At 43.6% G+C, this 17500-nt stretch overlaps 1 protein-coding gene across 1 annotated transcript in view; it reads right to left on the bottom strand.

The window, feature by feature from the left end:
- Positions 1-17500, bottom strand: part of LOC309393740 (vomeronasal type-2 receptor 26-like) — a gene marked incomplete at both ends in the record, with an annotated part of 25188 nt that overhangs the window by 2458 nt on the left and 5230 nt on the right. The gene's annotated exons all lie outside the window — the stretch shown is intronic.

Genomic DNA, 17500 nt, shown 5'->3' with positions numbered 1-17500 from the left:
ACATGGCAAAGCCCCTCCACTTAGGTCCCATCTATTAAAGAACTTCCATTAGATGATACCAACTGGCATGGAAGGCCAACCACCCTGGAGACTCTAGGCTTTGCCCACTTGAAATGGGACCTCAGGCTTTGGGAAACAGAGAAAAGACATCAAAATTTATCCCACCTTGTTGAGCAACTTTAGCTGTGAAAGAGCATCTTGTTCGATAGAAAGTCTCTGTCTTTCAAAATATGCCAGAATTTGTTTCCTGGGATGCTCATTGGGGAGAACCAAGAAGCCCGAAATGCCAACATCTGCTGTTATCTCTCCATTTTGGTCCAAGTACAGTTTTCTATCAGAAATATTCCAAAATTCATTCTTCTCCAGAAAGGGATGAAACTAGAATGGGAACATCCAGGAATTTGAAAAGCAGAAAACTTTGTTTCTTATCCCACATTGAATCTTTCTTCTACAATTGTCTAATCTCCAAATATGGTTAAATAGGATACAAATACTGCCAATATCTTCTTAAGTGAATGAAAAAGTTTGAGAAAAAATGGTCAATCACATACTGACAAAATATAAAAAAAATATAATCTACACAGTTGGTCAATTATAGGGAACGTTCAAGAAAATGAACAGAGAAAAAAAAGATGATCCATAAACTCTTTGAAAACAACAGGTTGATTCCCTGAAACCATGGGTTGATCAAGAAGAAATCTTTCAGGCTAATCTTCTCCCTTGTAATCATGATGAAAAACACCTCCTGATGTGCTAATTCTGCTTTATTGTAATGTGACTTTAACAAAAAATTTAAAATCTGAAAGAACAAATCTCCCACCAACACTTTACTCAGCCTGAAAAGTTAGGGAGGATCCTTTCTGAATTTCTTTCTCTCCCATTATGCAGCTGCAGGATTCTCCCCTCTTATCTGATCCTTCCCTGGGCAGCTTCTCTTCTCCTCATCCCAAAAGTCATTCTCACATATCATTAAACTTTCTAAATGGATTATGGGAACTCTGGTAATAGAACTGGATTTCAGTAAAGGACTCACAAAGAATTTTGTGAATTTTGTGGAATCTTGGGTGGTATGATAACTAAATGGATAAAAAATGTCTTCAAAATGTTACTCAAATAATTTTAAACACTTTTTAATATTTCCTATGAAACCTGAAGGTGATGGATTATAATCTGCCATTGGTCATCAATTTTTCTGTTATCAATATGGTAATTTATACGATCTTAGAGTAAGCTAATTTGATTTAACTTAAAGAATATAAAGTCTTTCAACCTAGAAGCTTTATTTGAAACTTTATTTTAAATTTCATTTAAAAAGTTTGATAAAATAACAATGGTTTTAAATCAACTTAAAGGCAATAATCAGAAGCAAGCAACAATCGTTGAATAGGATGGATTGGATGGATGGACTGGAACTTAACTTGCTGCTGGCATCCCTGAAGGAGGAATCTGGTTTGAGGCAGGCTGCTTGGAGATGGCTGGAGAGGCCATGGACCCTGAAGACTCAAAGTGGAAAGAAACGGATGACTGATGAAATGGATTCTTTCAAGAAGATTGAGGGAGATTGGGGAATGGACTTGTCATATTTAACTGGAAAACAAGTCTTAAGAGCCGTTGTTTTTCCATTTACAGGAGGTCCTATGACTTTGGTGGATGGAAAGCAGTTGTTGGGAAAGATCCTAATTAAAATTTTAAGGAAATGTATTATTATTAAGAATCAACCAAAGATTTTAACCCTGGACAGATTCTGGATGGATCAGAGATAATGATTGTGGTGGTCTGTAGTAGATAAGAAGCCCCTATAAATATTCTGTGAGTTAAATACAACAGCAGATAACACAGAAGTTTTGAAATTTATTGTTGGATTGCCTGTTAACTACGTTTTTTATATACAGCAGATAGATGACAAGTCAAGTAGTTGCAAATAGATGTGTAATTTATAATGGTGGGCCTGTTTTGCAAGGGGGAGAAACTATTATAGCTGTATTGTATTCAACTGGGGGACAATATGCACGACTTGGTCTGTTTTAATGCACATTTTTTAAAAAAATGTGTTGTCTACTTTTGTTTTGTCATTGTAATAGTTTTATTTTACCTTTTTGAATAAAAAAATTTATAAGAGGAATATCAAGTTTCCAGAAACAATATTTATGATTAGCACACAGAGAAGGGTGCATAAGTAAAAAGCAGTAGAAAAATATCTGATTTTTAGCAACTAGGACTTGACTAACAATAGAGTCTCATATAAGAACATGAACGATGGACTGGAAGAAACATGAAGGATACCAAACTTGATATGTTAACTGGAAACAGAATCTGAGTCAGCCGGGAGATGTCCATGGAAAGAAGGCAAATGCAGCCATAAGAATCTCAGGAAGTGAATGTTCTGGTTTGGGGAGACCCCAACTCAAGGACCAGGTCCCCTTGCAGGCATCACACGTGGAGGAGAATTTGTACAAAATCTACGTGAACTTCAGGGAAGGACAAGAAAGCCAAGGAAGAGATCAAACGAGTTGCTCTTAGCCTTGAGGAAAGACAACAAGGAGAAGAGCGGAAGACCAGGAGGAGCCTGGGAGCCCCTTTTCCAACTGACACAATCTCTTGGTTGGAGAAGGGAGGATACAGCCAATGGTGGGAATCAGCAAGTTCAGGCTCCCCGGTAGTAAAAATTCTGCCTGGCCACGCCCTGCCCCACCACTACTTGCCTCGCAGGCCTTGGCTGGTGCCTTGGAGTCATAGCTGCAGCTGCTCTTTGGCTCCCTTGCCTCGACCACGTGGCCACGCAGCCCAGCCTGTTTGCCTGTCTTTGCCGTGGCCTCCTGCTCATCTTGGCCTGCTCCCAAATGCCCACCTCAGGCTGCTCCCGACCACTCCAGCAGTGGCCATTCTTCACCTTTTCCCTCTTTCCTTTCTCTTTTCCTTTTTCCTTCCCTTCCCATTCCCTCCGTTTTTCATCCTTTCCTTCTTTCCCATTTCCTTTCCTTTCCCTCATCCTCAATTTCCTTCCCTTCCCTTCCCTCCCTCCCTCCCTTCCTTCCTGGGGGTCTGAGGGAGAGTCAGGGGAGCCCTTTCCTCCTTGACCCCCTCCCCAGCATCTGCTCTGATGGCAATTATGGCTAAAAGGCCTTTGGAAGCTGGGGCTACCCCCTCCCCCTCCCCACTGCAGAAACTCCTCTTGCTGCAGAATTGGGATCTTTCAGGTCTTCTTCTCCTGCCCCCCCTCCTCCCCCCTGCACAGTCACAGTTGCTGTTTGGAGGGGGGGGAGATTTCTGGTTTTGCAGGGCTGAGAGGAAAAGGGGAAGGATGAACAGGCCCTCCAAGGCTGCCCACCCCTTTGCGTTTTTGCAACCAAATTCTACCCCCAAACAGAGGAACACCCCCACCCAAATACTGCAGGGAAAAGGAGGCTGGGCCCATAAGTGGGCAGCATGTTGGGGAGAGGCTGCAGCAGCTCCACAGTGACCGGAGGGAGGGAGGAAAGTTCGGCCAGGTTCAACCAGGAGGGGGGGGATTGACCAGCTCAGCCAACAGATTTCAATCGTCCCTCCTGGCTCACCCAAGCCACTCCAATTTCCCCCCTGGCCAGAGGCACCTCCAGTTAAAAGGCCCTTAATGGACACCCCATCACACGCCCCCCAACATGGAGTTCAGAATGACGCTTCTCCCAAAAAAGTTCTGGGGAACTCAAGCCCCCCCTGCTGCCCCTTCCAGAGCCTCAAAAAACTCCAGGCAAAGCAGTGCCACCTTGCTCTCTGGAGAGGGGGAGAGAATGGATGGGAGGAAAGAAAAACTTGGGGAAGAGGGAGGGAGATCCAGAGGAAATGGGGAGAGGCCCTCGCCCTGTTTCCGCCTCCTCCCAGGCAGCCCACAAAGTTGAAAAGCTTCTGATTCCTCACTCTCGCTCTCTTTTTCTTTTTTCTTACCCCCCTCCCCCCCTCTCTCTCACACACACACTCACATACTCACACCACACACACAAACTCACACTCTTATCCCTGCAAGTCCCACTTCTCTGCCTGCTCCAGAGAGAGAAGGTTGCCTGCGCAGAAGAGGCACAGATCGAAGTAAGTTAATCAGCCGGGCTTTCCTGGAATGCGAGAGATGCTGCCGGGCACTTGGAAAGGACTTCGGCCACCGGCCCACCACTAACATCAAACAATGAGGCGAGGCACAGAGCTGGTTGAAAGAGTGTGTGTGTGTGTGTGTGTGTGTGTGTGTGTGTGTGTAAAATGGGCGGTTTCATCCAAAGGACTTTTTTTTTCAGGTGGATCTCCTAGCTTTGGGAGGAGGAAAGGAAGGAATAGAAAGAGAGAAAAAGAGATAGACGAAAGAAAAGGAAAAGGAAAGAAAGGAAAAGAAAGGAAAGGAGAGAGAGAAAGAAAGAGAGAGTTATGGAAGGAAGGGAAAGAAAGAGAGGGAGGGAGGAGGAAGTGAATGAGATATAGTTGGATGGATGGGTCAATAGATACATGGAAGGAAGGGAAAGAGAGAAAATGAGAGTAAGGAAGGACACAAACCATGGCTTCAGAAGACTCTTTCAAACAGCACAACAATGTTTGAAAGGGCTGGAAAATATCTTGGAGGTCATTTTCTAGTCCAATCCCTGCTCTAGTAGGGTCAGAAGGGACATTGGAAGCCATCTAGTCCAACACCCTGCTCCAGATGGAGACCTTATATCCTCTGGATTATTTTGGTGCCTCTAACAGAGAGGAAAATTGCCAGAAAAGGGAAGGAGTTTACTAGGACAAGGCTGCCATACAGAGGAAGGAAGAGACAGTCCTTGACTTATGACAATTGAGCCCAACATTTTGGTTGTTAAGCAAGAGCGTTGTTAAGTGAGTTTTGCCACATTCTACTCAATCCATGACATCTCCTGGCTCTAACAGTCATGTGCAGGCTAGGGAAGAACATCTGAAGGCCTGTGTAATGTTCTAATGTGCAGAAGTGATAGTTAAATGTGTGGCAGAAATTGGACTCTGGGTGTGTTTTTTCCGAACACAGTAAGTGAGGTTGAATGTGTATAGTTTTAGATGAGCTGTGTGTGTGTGTGTGTGTGTGTGTGTGTGTGTGTGTATGTGTGTATATACACATACAGTGTATAAAGTAGATAATGTATCTTTTTGTGTGCCTATACACAGACTGTACATTGTAATATGTATGTACACATATGGCATATACACATAGGATTAAGTTGTCTATTTTGGATGTTCATTAGTAGTAAATAAATAGGCAGGGAAATTATATCACATTGACGCAAGGAAAGGCCAGGCAAGGTACCCCTTGATGTGAGTGATGTCAAGTTGACCATGCCCACCCAATCACACGATCACCAAGCCATGCCCACAGAACCAGTAGTAAAAAGATTTGAATCCCACCACTGGATACAACCCTCTTCTAATAACTGCTCCTGTTACACACGAGTGTAAGATCCGCTCACTCTTATTCCAGAGTGTCAGACATGGAAAAAGTGAATTCAGTTACAAGAGAGGAGATTTTAACTGAATGAGAGAGAAAATATGATAAAAGGATGAGCTGTTTTAGAGCTGAGCCAGTAAAGCAGAGAAGTTCAGTCTCCTCTTCATGGATCATCTGAGAGCAAAGACTGAGCAGCCATCAGTTAGAGAAGCTTGAACTGGGATTCTTGCACAGAGGAGGGGGTTGGGCTAGATGGTCTCAGGGTCTCCTCCTAATTTATAAAGGTTGTCATGCCACAACATGTACCGTATTTTTCAGAGTATAAGATGCACCGGAGTATAAGATGCACCAAGGTTTTGAAGAGGCATTTTTTTAAAAAAGTAGGTAGGTAGGTAGGTAGGTTGGTAGGTAGGTAGGTAGGTGGAGGGAGAGAAAGAGGGAGAAATACAGTAGGTAGGTAGGGAGAGAGAGAGAGTGGTTAGGTAGGGAGGAAGGGAGGTAGATAAAGGGATAGAGAGAGAGAGAAATAGAGAGAGATATAGAGATAGCGAAATACAGTAGGTAGGTAGAGGGATAGAGAGAAATAAAAAGAGATAGAGAGAGAAATACAGTAGGTAGGGAGAGAGAGAGAGAGTAGGTGGGTAGGTAGATGTTTCCAGGTGTATTTATCCATGTGCTGGAGAAGGAAATCGCTGACAATCTGCAGCACCTAAGACTTTGTTTCTGCTGGCAAAGCACTTGATCAATGTAATTCTCATCAACCAGTTAAAGAGCTTTCCAAGAGGGGGAAAAAGTTTTTACACTCTGCAAACCTCCCCAAAACAGCCTGTTTTTGTGAAATCTCCCCCCCTTTAAAAAAAGTCCTGGGGGGGGGGCTTGCAGAGTGCTCCCGGTGCGTGGGGGGGGCAAAAATGAGCAAATAATGGCCCGTTTTTCTAAAAAACAAGCCTGTTTTTTGTCAAAAAAATTCCATACATAGCCTTATGGAGACTTATAGAGTGCTGCAGGGGGTTGGGGGGGGGGCAAAAATGGTCCATTATTTTGCTCCTCACTGCCCTCCCCAGCCCCCAGGAGCTCTCTGAAAGCCTCCATAAGGGTATGCATGGCCATTTTGGTGAAGGGGCGGGGCTTCGGGAGGCAAAAAATGCTGTATTCGATGTATAAGACGCACCCAGATTTTCAGCCTCTTTTTTGATGGAAAAAGGTGCATCTTATATTCTGAAAAATACGGCAACTATTGTGCTGTTGTTGCTCTAGCCCCACCTAGTGGTTGGGGGCAGATAAGCCTCACTATAAGGTCTGAAGCCAGACTCCGTTTTCTGTCGGCCTTTGGAGAAGATGGAAGCAGCCATTGTGACCGAGACCCCTGGTCATCCGGAGACCCCTCCGTCCCTCACACGGAGCATCGCTGGAGAGGTTCCAGCTGCTTCTTTGCTGGCTGTTAGTTAATGCTGCCAATCTGGTCTTTCTATTTGATTTCCACTCTTTGCATCTCCTCAGTTTCACCTGCCCTCTTCTCCCAATAAAGCATCCAGATCCACGCCAGGCTCCCTTTCATTGGAGGAGAATTGGGGGGCTTAACTGCCTGTCCAGCTGCACACAGACCCACCTGCAATGGGGACGGAAGAAAGGTGGAATTCCACCAGGCTCATCACAAACCCACAAATACAGGAATTTATTTTAAAAAGAATACAACATTTTCCAATCAGCAGCGCTAAATATAAAAATGCCATGGTATCTACTCTTTGGAACCATTAATGCTCTGAGTAGTTAAATTGGCCAGATCTGTTGAGATGGTTCCCCTCCTTCTCCTCTGGATTCCTCCTCCAAAGGATCTAAGATTAATGGATTCATATCGGGACCCCCATACCTGCCATGGCTGCAGCCTTGAAGACCCGAAGATCTTTTCTCCCTCCTTCCTTCCCCTCCTCGATCTGGAGGAATATGCAGCATTCATGGCCTGGGCCAGAGTCTTCATGAGACTGTAATATTGGTAGTAATTTCGGATCCTTCCTCTGTCCCTTTTCCATTGGGTCTCCAGTGGGGCTTTCTGGGTGCATCTTTTGCGGCCTTTGACAGAAAAAACATTCTTTGAAAGAGAACAATGAAAATAATGATCTTGAAACTTTACTTCCACAAAGAAATAGGGTTTAAAGGCAGAATCTTTTGGCCTTTCTTTTCCCAGATAACTAAAGTTGCAAATACTATGGATGTATTTGAGAAGTCTGCGCTTGTCCATTTCATACCCTGCAAAATTTGTGAGGATCCAGACTTTCCCCTCAATGGGTTCTGGCAGACGCATAAGTGTTAAATGGAAAGGAAGAATTCTGTCCCAAATGGCATCAAATTCCATGAAGTGAACAAAGACATTGACTTGTCTCCACTTAGAAAGGGAATCCCTGAGGTATGCAGTATATCCAGTTTTTGAGAACAGTTGTGATATAACCACACAAATTCCATTCCTGACAAGCACAGCAGTGAAAGTCCTCATGAAATTCTCTCCCTTTTCTGTGTCTGAAGCAAAGAGGCCAATCAGGGTCCATCTGAAGTGGAGGAGCAGCTGGACAATTGCTGAGTACTGGAATCCTTCTTTGGGGAGAATGTGGTGGAAAAAGGGGAATCGACTTTTATCACTCAGAGCCTCTGAAGCTGTTAAATGATTCATCTGGAAATGGAATTGAAAGGATTAGAGCCGTGATGGGGAACCTGTGGCATGCAGAGCGTCCTCTCCTGGCACTCCAGCCACCCCAGCCCAGCTCCACTACCATCCACATGCAGGCGCACCTCCTGCCGGCCAGCTGGTTTTTGGGCCTTTGTGGAGGGCCAGGGCGGGGGACGCGTGACTATGCAGTGGGGGGGGGGAGCTCACCTTGCACAGGAAACTCCAGTGGGCTGGGAGTGAGTGTGAATGGCCTCCCCCCCCCTCCAGTGCTTAGAAGAGACCCTCAAGGCCTCCCCAACCCACTAAGATACCTCCTGCTTCTCCGTCCCTTCCTGCAACAATGACTCACTTACTTTCCAAACCTCTGTCTCCTCTCTTGTTTCTCGGCTTCTTTGCCTTTGAAGAAGGGAGAGGAGAGTTGGCTGGGAAATGCTTTTTGTGCCGAGAATGGACGCTCCTGGGTGCTATAATATTGTGCAGATTCAGGCACCCATCTTCTTTTGCAGAGTCAGGGATCCAGAAACTTTCATTCTCGGGAATGGGTGGGTGGGTGGGGAAAGTGGTTACCTGCAGGTCTCCTGCTCCTCCCCTCCCCCCAACTACTTTCCACTTAGCTACTTAATGAGGCTTCTTTGTCTCAAGGAGCAGCAAATGGGGTCAGACAGAGACTGGCAATCCAAGTGTGTTTGGCAGAGAAAGCATACTTCAGCCAAGGCACCCAAACTGCTGCCAATGGTGTGGGCGACAGCTGAGCATGCAAATGGGGCCAGACAGAGACAGGGAGGGTAAGACGGTAATCTGTGTGTGTGTGTGTGTGTTTGTGTGTGTGTGTGTGTGTTTGTGTGTCAGAGAAAGCGTGCTTCAGCCAGGGCACCCAACCTGGTGTGGCCGACACCTGAGCAGGGAGGCAGGGTGTGTGCGTACTTTCATCCCCATTCAAGCAGGGCCTCTTATTTCCTCCCCAGCACAGTTGGGGCATTAAGGCTGCTGTCACCTAAGCACCATGATTGCCCCCTCCCCAGCCAGCCAGCCAGCCAGCCAGCCCCACCTGACCTGCTCCCTGCCGTCTCCTGCAAAGGCTCGCCATTCTCCTCCTCCTCCTCTTCTTCGTGTCGTCCTCCTCCTCCGCCCAAGTGGCAGTGGGCTCCACAGGACAGGTTTTCATTTCTGCCCTGGGGCAGAAAACTCTGGTGGGCTGGAAGTGAGTGTGAATGGCCTGGCTCTCCAGGGCTTCCTGGCTCAGTTGGAGGCTTCCTTCAGCCTTCAAACAGTTGCAGAGTTTTGGGAAGTTTTTTTACTTCCAGGTTGGTGCAGGAGGCTTTCCAGGGCCAAAATGGGGTGCAGAAAGCACAGGTGTTCCCCCCCCCCCCAATTTTAGCCCTGAAAAGCCTCCTGCACCAACCTGGAAGCAAAAAAACCCAAACAAGCCCTGCAACTGTTTGAAGGCTGAAGGAAGCCTCCAACTGACCCAGGAAGCCCTGGAGAGCCAGGCCATTCACACTCACTTCCAGCCCACCAGAGTTTTCTGCCCCAGGGCAGAAATGAAAACCTGTCCTGTGGAGCCCACTGCCACTTGGGCGGAGGAGGACGACGACACGACGACAAGAAGAGGAGGAGAATGGCGAGGCTTTGCAGGAGCCGGCAGGGAGCAGGTCAGGTGGGGCTGGCTGGCTGGATGGGGAGGGGGCAATCATGGAGCTTAGATGGCAGCAGCCTGCATGCCCCAACTGTGCTGGGGAGGAAATAAGAGGCCCTGCTTGAATGGGGATGAAAGTATACAGACACTCTGCCTCCCTGCTCAGGTGTCGGCCACACCAGTTTGGGTGCCCTGGCTGAAGCATGCTTTGTCTGACACACACACACACACACACACACAAACACACACTTAGATTACTCTCTTGCCCTCCCTGTGTCTGTCTGGCCCCATTTGCATGCTCAGCTGTCGCCCACACCATTGGCAGCAGTTTGGGTGCCTTGGCTGAAGAATGCTTTCTCTTGCAAACACACTTGTATTGCCTGTCTCTATCTGGCCCCATTTGCTGCTCATTGAGACAAAGAAGCCTCATTAAGTAGCTAAGTGGAAAGTAGTTGGGGCGAGGGGAGGAGCAGGAGACCTGCAGGTAACCACTTTCCCCACCCACCCACCCCCAAGAATGAAAGTTTCTGGGTCCCTGACTCTGCAAAAGAAGATGGGTGCCTGAATCTGCACAATATTATAGCACCCAGGAGCGTCCATTCTTGGCACAAAAAGCATTTCCCAGCCAACTCTCCTCTCCCTTCTTCAAAGGCAAAGAAGCCCAGAAACAAGAGAGGAGACAGAGGTTTGGAAAGTAAGTGAGTCCTTGTTGCAGGAAGGGAGGGAGAAGCAGGAGGCATCTTAGTGGGTTGGGGAGGCCTCTCTTCTATCACTAGGACCCCAATGGCCTTCCCCACCTTGAGATACAATACAATAGCAGAATTGGAAGGGACCTTGGAGGTCTTCTAGTCCAACCCCCTGCCTAGGCAGGAAACCCTATACCGTTTCAGACAAATGGCTATCCAACATCTTCTTAAAGACTTCCAGTGTTGGGGCATTCACAACTTCTGTAGGCAAGCTGTTCCACTGATTAATTGTTCTCACTGTCAGGAAATTTCTCCTCAGTTCTAAGTTGCTTCTCTCCTTGATTAGTTTCCACCCATTGCTTCTTGTTCTACCCTCAGGTGCCTTGGAAAATAGTTTGTCTCCCTCTTCTTTGTGGCAACCCCTGAGATATTGGAACACTGCTATCATGTCTCCCCTAGTCCTTCTTTCTATTAAACTAGACATATCCAGTTCCTGCAACCGTTCTTCATATGTTTTAGTCTCCAGGGCCCTAATCATCTTTGTTGCTCTTCTCTGCACTCTTTCTAGAGTCTCCACATCTTTTCTACATGGTGGCGACCAAAACTTAATGCAGTATTCTAAGTGTGGCCTTACCAAGGCATTATAAAGTGGTATTATCATTTCACGTGATCTTGATTCTATCCCTCTGTTGATGCAGCCTAGAACTGTGTTGGCTTTTTTGGCAGCTGCTGCACACTGCTGGCTCATAATTAAATGGTTGTCCACTAGGACTCCAAGATCCCTTTCACAGTTACTACTGTTGAGCAAGTTACCACCTATACTGTACCTGTGCATTTCATTTTTGTTGCCTAAATGTAGAACCTTACTCTTTTCACCATTGAATTTCATTTTATTAGATAGTGCCCAATGTTCAAGTTTGTCAAGATCCTTCTGTATCTTTAGCCTATCTTCTGGAGTGTTGGCTATTCCTGCCAGCTTGGTGTCATCTGCAAATTTGATGAGTTCCCCATTTATTCCCTCATCCAAATCATTGATGAAGAGGTTGAAGAGTACTAGGCTGAAAACAGAGCCTTGGGGTACTCCACTGCATACCTCCCTCCATGTAGATGCAGTTCCATTGAGGACTACACGTTAAGTGCAGTTGGTCAGCCAGTTATGAATCCATCTGGTGGTGGTCATGGGCACATTGGTATCCTTGAATTCTGAGCTCTTAGGAAAGTATCCCTTCCTTGTGGGTTGCAAACAGCTGTTTCAAGTGGGGAAAAATGGACAAAGCAATTGGGGAAATAGTTTCCTTTGCTATATTTCCAGTCTGAATTAGACCTTGGCAGGGTCCCTACAGAAGAGATCTTTCAAAGATCATTATGTATTCATAGAAAAGCAACTAACTTAGCTCTGCTCTTAAATGCTAAAGCTGTTGTACATAAAAAACAGAGGAGCTCTAATCAACTACCAGAGCCATCATTTTGACAGTTTTGCTGTCCTGTATTCTTTCCCCATGAAATGCAAGCATGGAATAACCTGAGCCTGGTTTGTTCTCAGTCTTTTCAGTGGCCACAAACTACTAGCAAAAGTGACATTTGATCACAAGGCAAGGAATGTTTCCCCTTTTGCATTGGAGCATCCAAGAAGGAACAGGAAAGACCAAGAAAAATAACGAAAGAGGAGAAGAGAGCAAGGAAGCAAAAAGATGGAAAGAGTGGAAGGAAGAATGAAGAGGGAAGGAAAAAGAAGGGAAGGAAGGAGATTATAAGGAGAGAGGGTGAGGGTGTGAGGTAAATCCTGCCTTAGCACTTGATCACCAACAGCTCTGTTGCCTTTTACCATCTCCTTGTCCCATCCTCCTGACCTCTCCTGGTGGTCTCCCATCCTATCATTGAGGATGCTTTGGTTACAAAGCTAGGTGTCATAAGGAGAGGGAGTGGGCCTCCCTCTGACCCACATACTTTGACCTCCTGCACACACCATGGGCAACCAAGGAGAATGGGCACATCAGCAGTGGGAGCTGGCCGTGCCCATCATGGCCTACGAAGTCAACCACAATGGGGCCCTCATTGAAATTGAATTTGACACCCCTGGACTAACAGATGACCTGAGTGCTGCATGTGTTGCTCTCAAACTTACAACGTATGAGTCAAGGTTAGAAAAATTATCAGCTTGCATTCAACAGCAAAAGTCACATTAATCAAAAGCATGCAAAAGGGAAATGTTTACCTTTCAATAAAAAGGTGTTTGTATCATTGAAAGCGCTGTTATTGTGGGGGGGGGGGGTCCAGAGAAAAGACGTTAATCATGTAGGAGTAGTTTTTCTAAACTAAAACCTCATTATTCAGGTTAAATTGCCCTGTTGGCCTCTGAGATAAATAAGTGGGTTTTGGGTTGCGGTTTGGACATTCGGTCTCTAAAAGATTTGCCATCACTGCATTAGAGCATACACAGAGTGTAACCTAATTCAGCTTTTGTTAAATTGCTGTTGAGAGAAGCTCCATTGTAACCTAACATGCCAACTACATAAATAAAACTTCTAGGCGAATTGCCAAGCTTAGCCTAGCAAAGTAACGTCTTGTGAAAAGTAAAATGTGGAATCTGCCAAGTAGCCTTGCTTGTACCTTAAAATGTGTGTTCAGCATTCCCTAACAAAGCTATGAGTTATACTCCAAAAAATGGATTTCTTTTCCCTTCCTCAGTCTATGGTTTTCAGAGCGCTGAGAAAAATCATGAAATTTGCTTGATATCAAATTATATTTCTATAGCAATGACGTTCTGTGCAAGCTATAAGATGTTTGGAAAATTTTTTTGGCACATGCCTGTTTTTCTCTCTCTGCCTGCTCTGTTAAGGTGGGAGACAAAAAGGTCATCCAGTCTTTTGCTTTCTGCAGAAATAAAAGCTGATAATCCATAGCTTCATCTTCAGAGTTTCACTGGACTTATCAGATTCTGAGCTGCATTCAAAAACCTTACACAATGAAGAATGTGGTGTTATATTTGGGGTCAAATCAAGTCCACAATATTAGATTTTAATAAATCCAATCTTGTTCTCATGAAGGCATTAGAATCATTTGTTGATTAGACATTGTTTAAAATATTAAAGACAGAATATTAGCAAGATTGTATTCTAAAAGTGGAAAATAATAAATTAAATTAAAAACTATAAACAACAAAGCTTCCGGGTTGTGTAACGAACGTCGTGGGCAGACTTTTTCTGAGCTTGTCGAATCAACAGACTGTAGAGGTGTTTTTTTAAGTTCATAAACACCTTGGACACTCCGGAATCCCCAGGAATTTTGGAGAGAGATACAGCTGTCGGGTAGAGCAACTTGTGTAGCCCCCCAGAAGGATTTATAGCCTCTGGGGTGTGGGCAAGTAGAGCCCCTCTTTACAGCTGTTTTATGCTCCGGTCTGCTGATATCCTCCGCTAATGATTTAGTGGAGCAAGACGTCGTGAACAGCCTTTAACTCCAAGCAACCCAAGAAGGAAACATTTGCAAGTATTTTAAGTTTTAAAGTTTGAAAAATTTTGTTAAAGAATGCTACTGCTGAACTTGAAAGGCGTGGGCTTAGAACAAAGGATTCAAAATGGTGTTAATTTATAGCTGAAAACCTAAAGAAAACGAAAGTTAACTGTTTGCTGACAGCTGGGGGTTGAAAAGGAGTAAAGGTGGAACGGCTGAAATAATTATTAACAACTCTAAACTTAGTTTATATAACCTGATCGACTTGGAAGAGCATTTTGTGAGAAAGTTGGGAAGAAGTGTCTTCCTTTTTTCTGTTAAGTATGGCAACGGAACAAGGGGTGGTTCCCTCAGCCGCTACAATAAACCTCCAGGATTTGAAGGACTTTATAGGCAAAGAAATTAAAGAGGTTAAACAAATGGTTCAGGACACCATAAAAAGGTCTGACCAGCTCGATAAAAACATGCAAGCTATAGCTACGGGACTATCAGAGGTTGTTCTTAAGGTGGATAATAAGGTGGAGCAACTAGTTGTGGATTTGGAAACCAAAACGAAAGAAACGGATCTGAAATTGTGGGAAATGGAGGGGAATATGCAAAGGATGGATAATGAGATTACTATGATGCAATTTATATCTATGGAGTATGCTATCAGATTGAGTGGTTTAAGAGAAAATCCTAGAGAGGACTTAAGAAAAGTTTGTCCTGATGCCTTGGCTACGTTATTAAAAGTGGATGACCCCAGTGAGATTTCGGCTAAGATTGATAAAATTTACAGAGTAAACTCACGTATAGCATTACAAAGGCAACTACCAAGAGATGTTGTGATATACTTTACTGAGAGAAACTTTAGAAATGACATCCTGCAGAAGTCTTTTTATTCATCTCTTCAAATAGATGGGAACATGATTGGTGTTTTCAAGGAGCTACCACTAGTGATGTTAAAGTTTAGAAGGGATTTTGGATTTTTGGTAGCGGAGTTGAAGAAGAGAGAATACAGTATAGGTGGGATGTCCCAATTGGTGTTATATTCAGATATGACGGGGTGAGGTACCGTTTGAAATACTTTAGACAAAGCAAGAGATTTTTTATTATAGAATACTCAAGGAAAGTGCAACCCCCCACGTACATCTACACCAACACCAGCAGATTTGGATGACTTAGAGCAGAGGCTGTTTGAGAAAGAGACAGAAGAACAAAGAAAGCAGATGCAAAAAGAGAAGGAAGCTCAGGGTGCTGTAGGTGGATCACGAGTGGACCCCTCTGATTTCTTTTAAGTTCTTTCTTGGAGGAGGAACCGTCCAAGACCCTCATTGAAATGCCATTTACTTAAACCAGTGGACAACGTGTTACTAGATCTACGACTAGACAAATGCTAGAATCTCACAAGCAGGGGAAGCCCCAAGTACAATGTGCCAAGAAGGAAGGTAAGAAGCAAATTGGAGCCATGGGACTAGGAGCAGGGCCGAAGATTAGCCTTGTGGAGAAAGATCTTCAGCAAATGCTCTCAACGCTTCAGATCAGGCCAAAAGATGTTTAAATTATTATCTTGGAATGTGAATGGATTGAATTCTCCACAAAAGGAATAAATATTTTATTATTATTTGAAGCAATTTAATAATGATGTTGTTTGCCTTCAAGAGACTCATATTAGGTTGCAAGACCATAAGTATTTAGTGAATTCAAAATTGGGAACATCTTACGCTGCCTCTAACTTGGTAAAGAAAAATGGAGTGGTGATATATATAAATAAAAGATTTTCAACTAAAGTTATAGAGGCGGATGACACTGGTAGATATATAGCAATTGAACTTGATACAGACTTTGGTCCTATTTTAGTGGTAGGAATATACGCACCTAACCAACAACAAGAAAGCTTTTATAACATGCTTCATTTAAAAATCTTAGATTGGAATTTTAAGAGTATTTTAATTATGGGAGATTGGAATGGAGTGATTTCTCCAAGGATAGATAAGAGAACAATGACTAAATTCACTACCAAATTACCAAAGGTTTTTTTTTTTTGACTTACAAGACGACTTGAAACTAGACTTTTCTTTCTACTCAGATAGACATAAATCCTTTTCAAGGATTGATTTTTTTTTTCTAACACCGGATTTACTTCCTAAAGCTAAGAAAACCAAGATACTCTCCAGGACACTAACTGACCATAGCCCGGTGTGGTTAGAAATTGAGTTAGGGAAGAGGCCAAGAAGGTCTTGGAGAGTAAATGAAAATTTATTTAGATACGAAAAAATGTTGATGAACTTAAAAAACACATGAAGGAATTTTTTGTTTTAACATGAATAAGGGTACTCCCATTGAAACAGTTTGGGATGCAAGTAAAGCTTATATGCGCGGGGTCCTGATACACATGAATTCTAAACATAAACAAAATAGACAGAAAAAGAGAATGGAACTGGAAGATGAAATAAAAAACAAGGAACAGTTACTTATAGCAACCCCAAAAGATGAGGCACTTCAGATGGCGATAAAGTTGTTGAAAGATCAATTTCAAATGCTTATAGCAGAACAAATAGCAACCAACTTACAATTTGCTAAACATAATACCTTTGCTAATGCTAACAAACCTGGTAGGTGGTTGGCTTATACCTTGAGAAAGAATACGAATGACAGAATTATTGATAGAATCGAGTATGGAGGGAAAACGGTATATCAACAAGACTTGATTAAAAAAACATTTGTGGACTATTATGCTAAGTTATGTTTACAGGATAATATACAGAACAAGTTAGTAGATGACTTTTTGGAAGGAAAAAGGATTACTAAAATACCCGTGCTTCAAAAGGCAAATTTGGAACGTTTGATAACTGCTGATGAGATTATTTTAGCTATAAACCAACTTAAACTAGCCAAGGCTCCAGGGACTGATGGTTTGACTGCAATGTACTATAAAACTTTACAATTGGAAATGATTGAATATCTCACACAACTATTTTGTAATATACAGCAGGGAGGTAAAATACCCTCCTTTTGGAAAGCGGCTTTTATATCATTAATACCCAAAGACAAAGATGGCCCTAAGAAACCAGAGGATTACAGACCGATATCTCTTCTGAATACAGATTATAAAATATTTGCTAAAGTACTAGCCAACAGATTGATGCCAGTTATCCAAGAGGTTATTCATCATGATCAAGCAGGATTTATTGAAGGCAGACACATGAAGGAGAATGTAAGGCAACTCATAGATTTAATTGACTATCTTGATAAGAATAAGCAGATCTCTGCAGTGCTGGTCTTCTTGGATGCAGAGAAGGCCTTCGATCGAGTGAATTGGAATTTTCTAACCAAGACTTTGGAAAAGATGGATATGGGACCACGATTTCGGCAGGCAATTGGAGCAATTTATCAGCAACAAAATGCACAACTTATTATTAATGGAAATTTGTCAACAACTTTCAAGATATAAAAAGGCACAAGACAAGGTTGCCCATTATCCCCATTGTTATTTATTTTAACCTTGGAAGTCTTGTTGAATGCAATTTGGGACTCAAAATCCTTAGATGGCATAGCTATCAGGCAAAAGGAATACAGAACTAGAGCATTTGCCGATGATCTGGTTGTTACCCTTTCACGTCCTTTGAACTCAATAATCCAGATGAAAAATATTATAGCAGAATTTGGCA

Source organism: Natrix helvetica (assembly GCF_964273705.1).
Source record: "Natrix helvetica genome assembly, chromosome: 5".
NCBI classification, from domain to species: domain Eukaryota; kingdom Metazoa; phylum Chordata; class Lepidosauria; order Squamata; family Natricidae; genus Natrix; species Natrix helvetica.
This window is presented reverse-complemented; position numbering and strand designations above follow the sequence as displayed.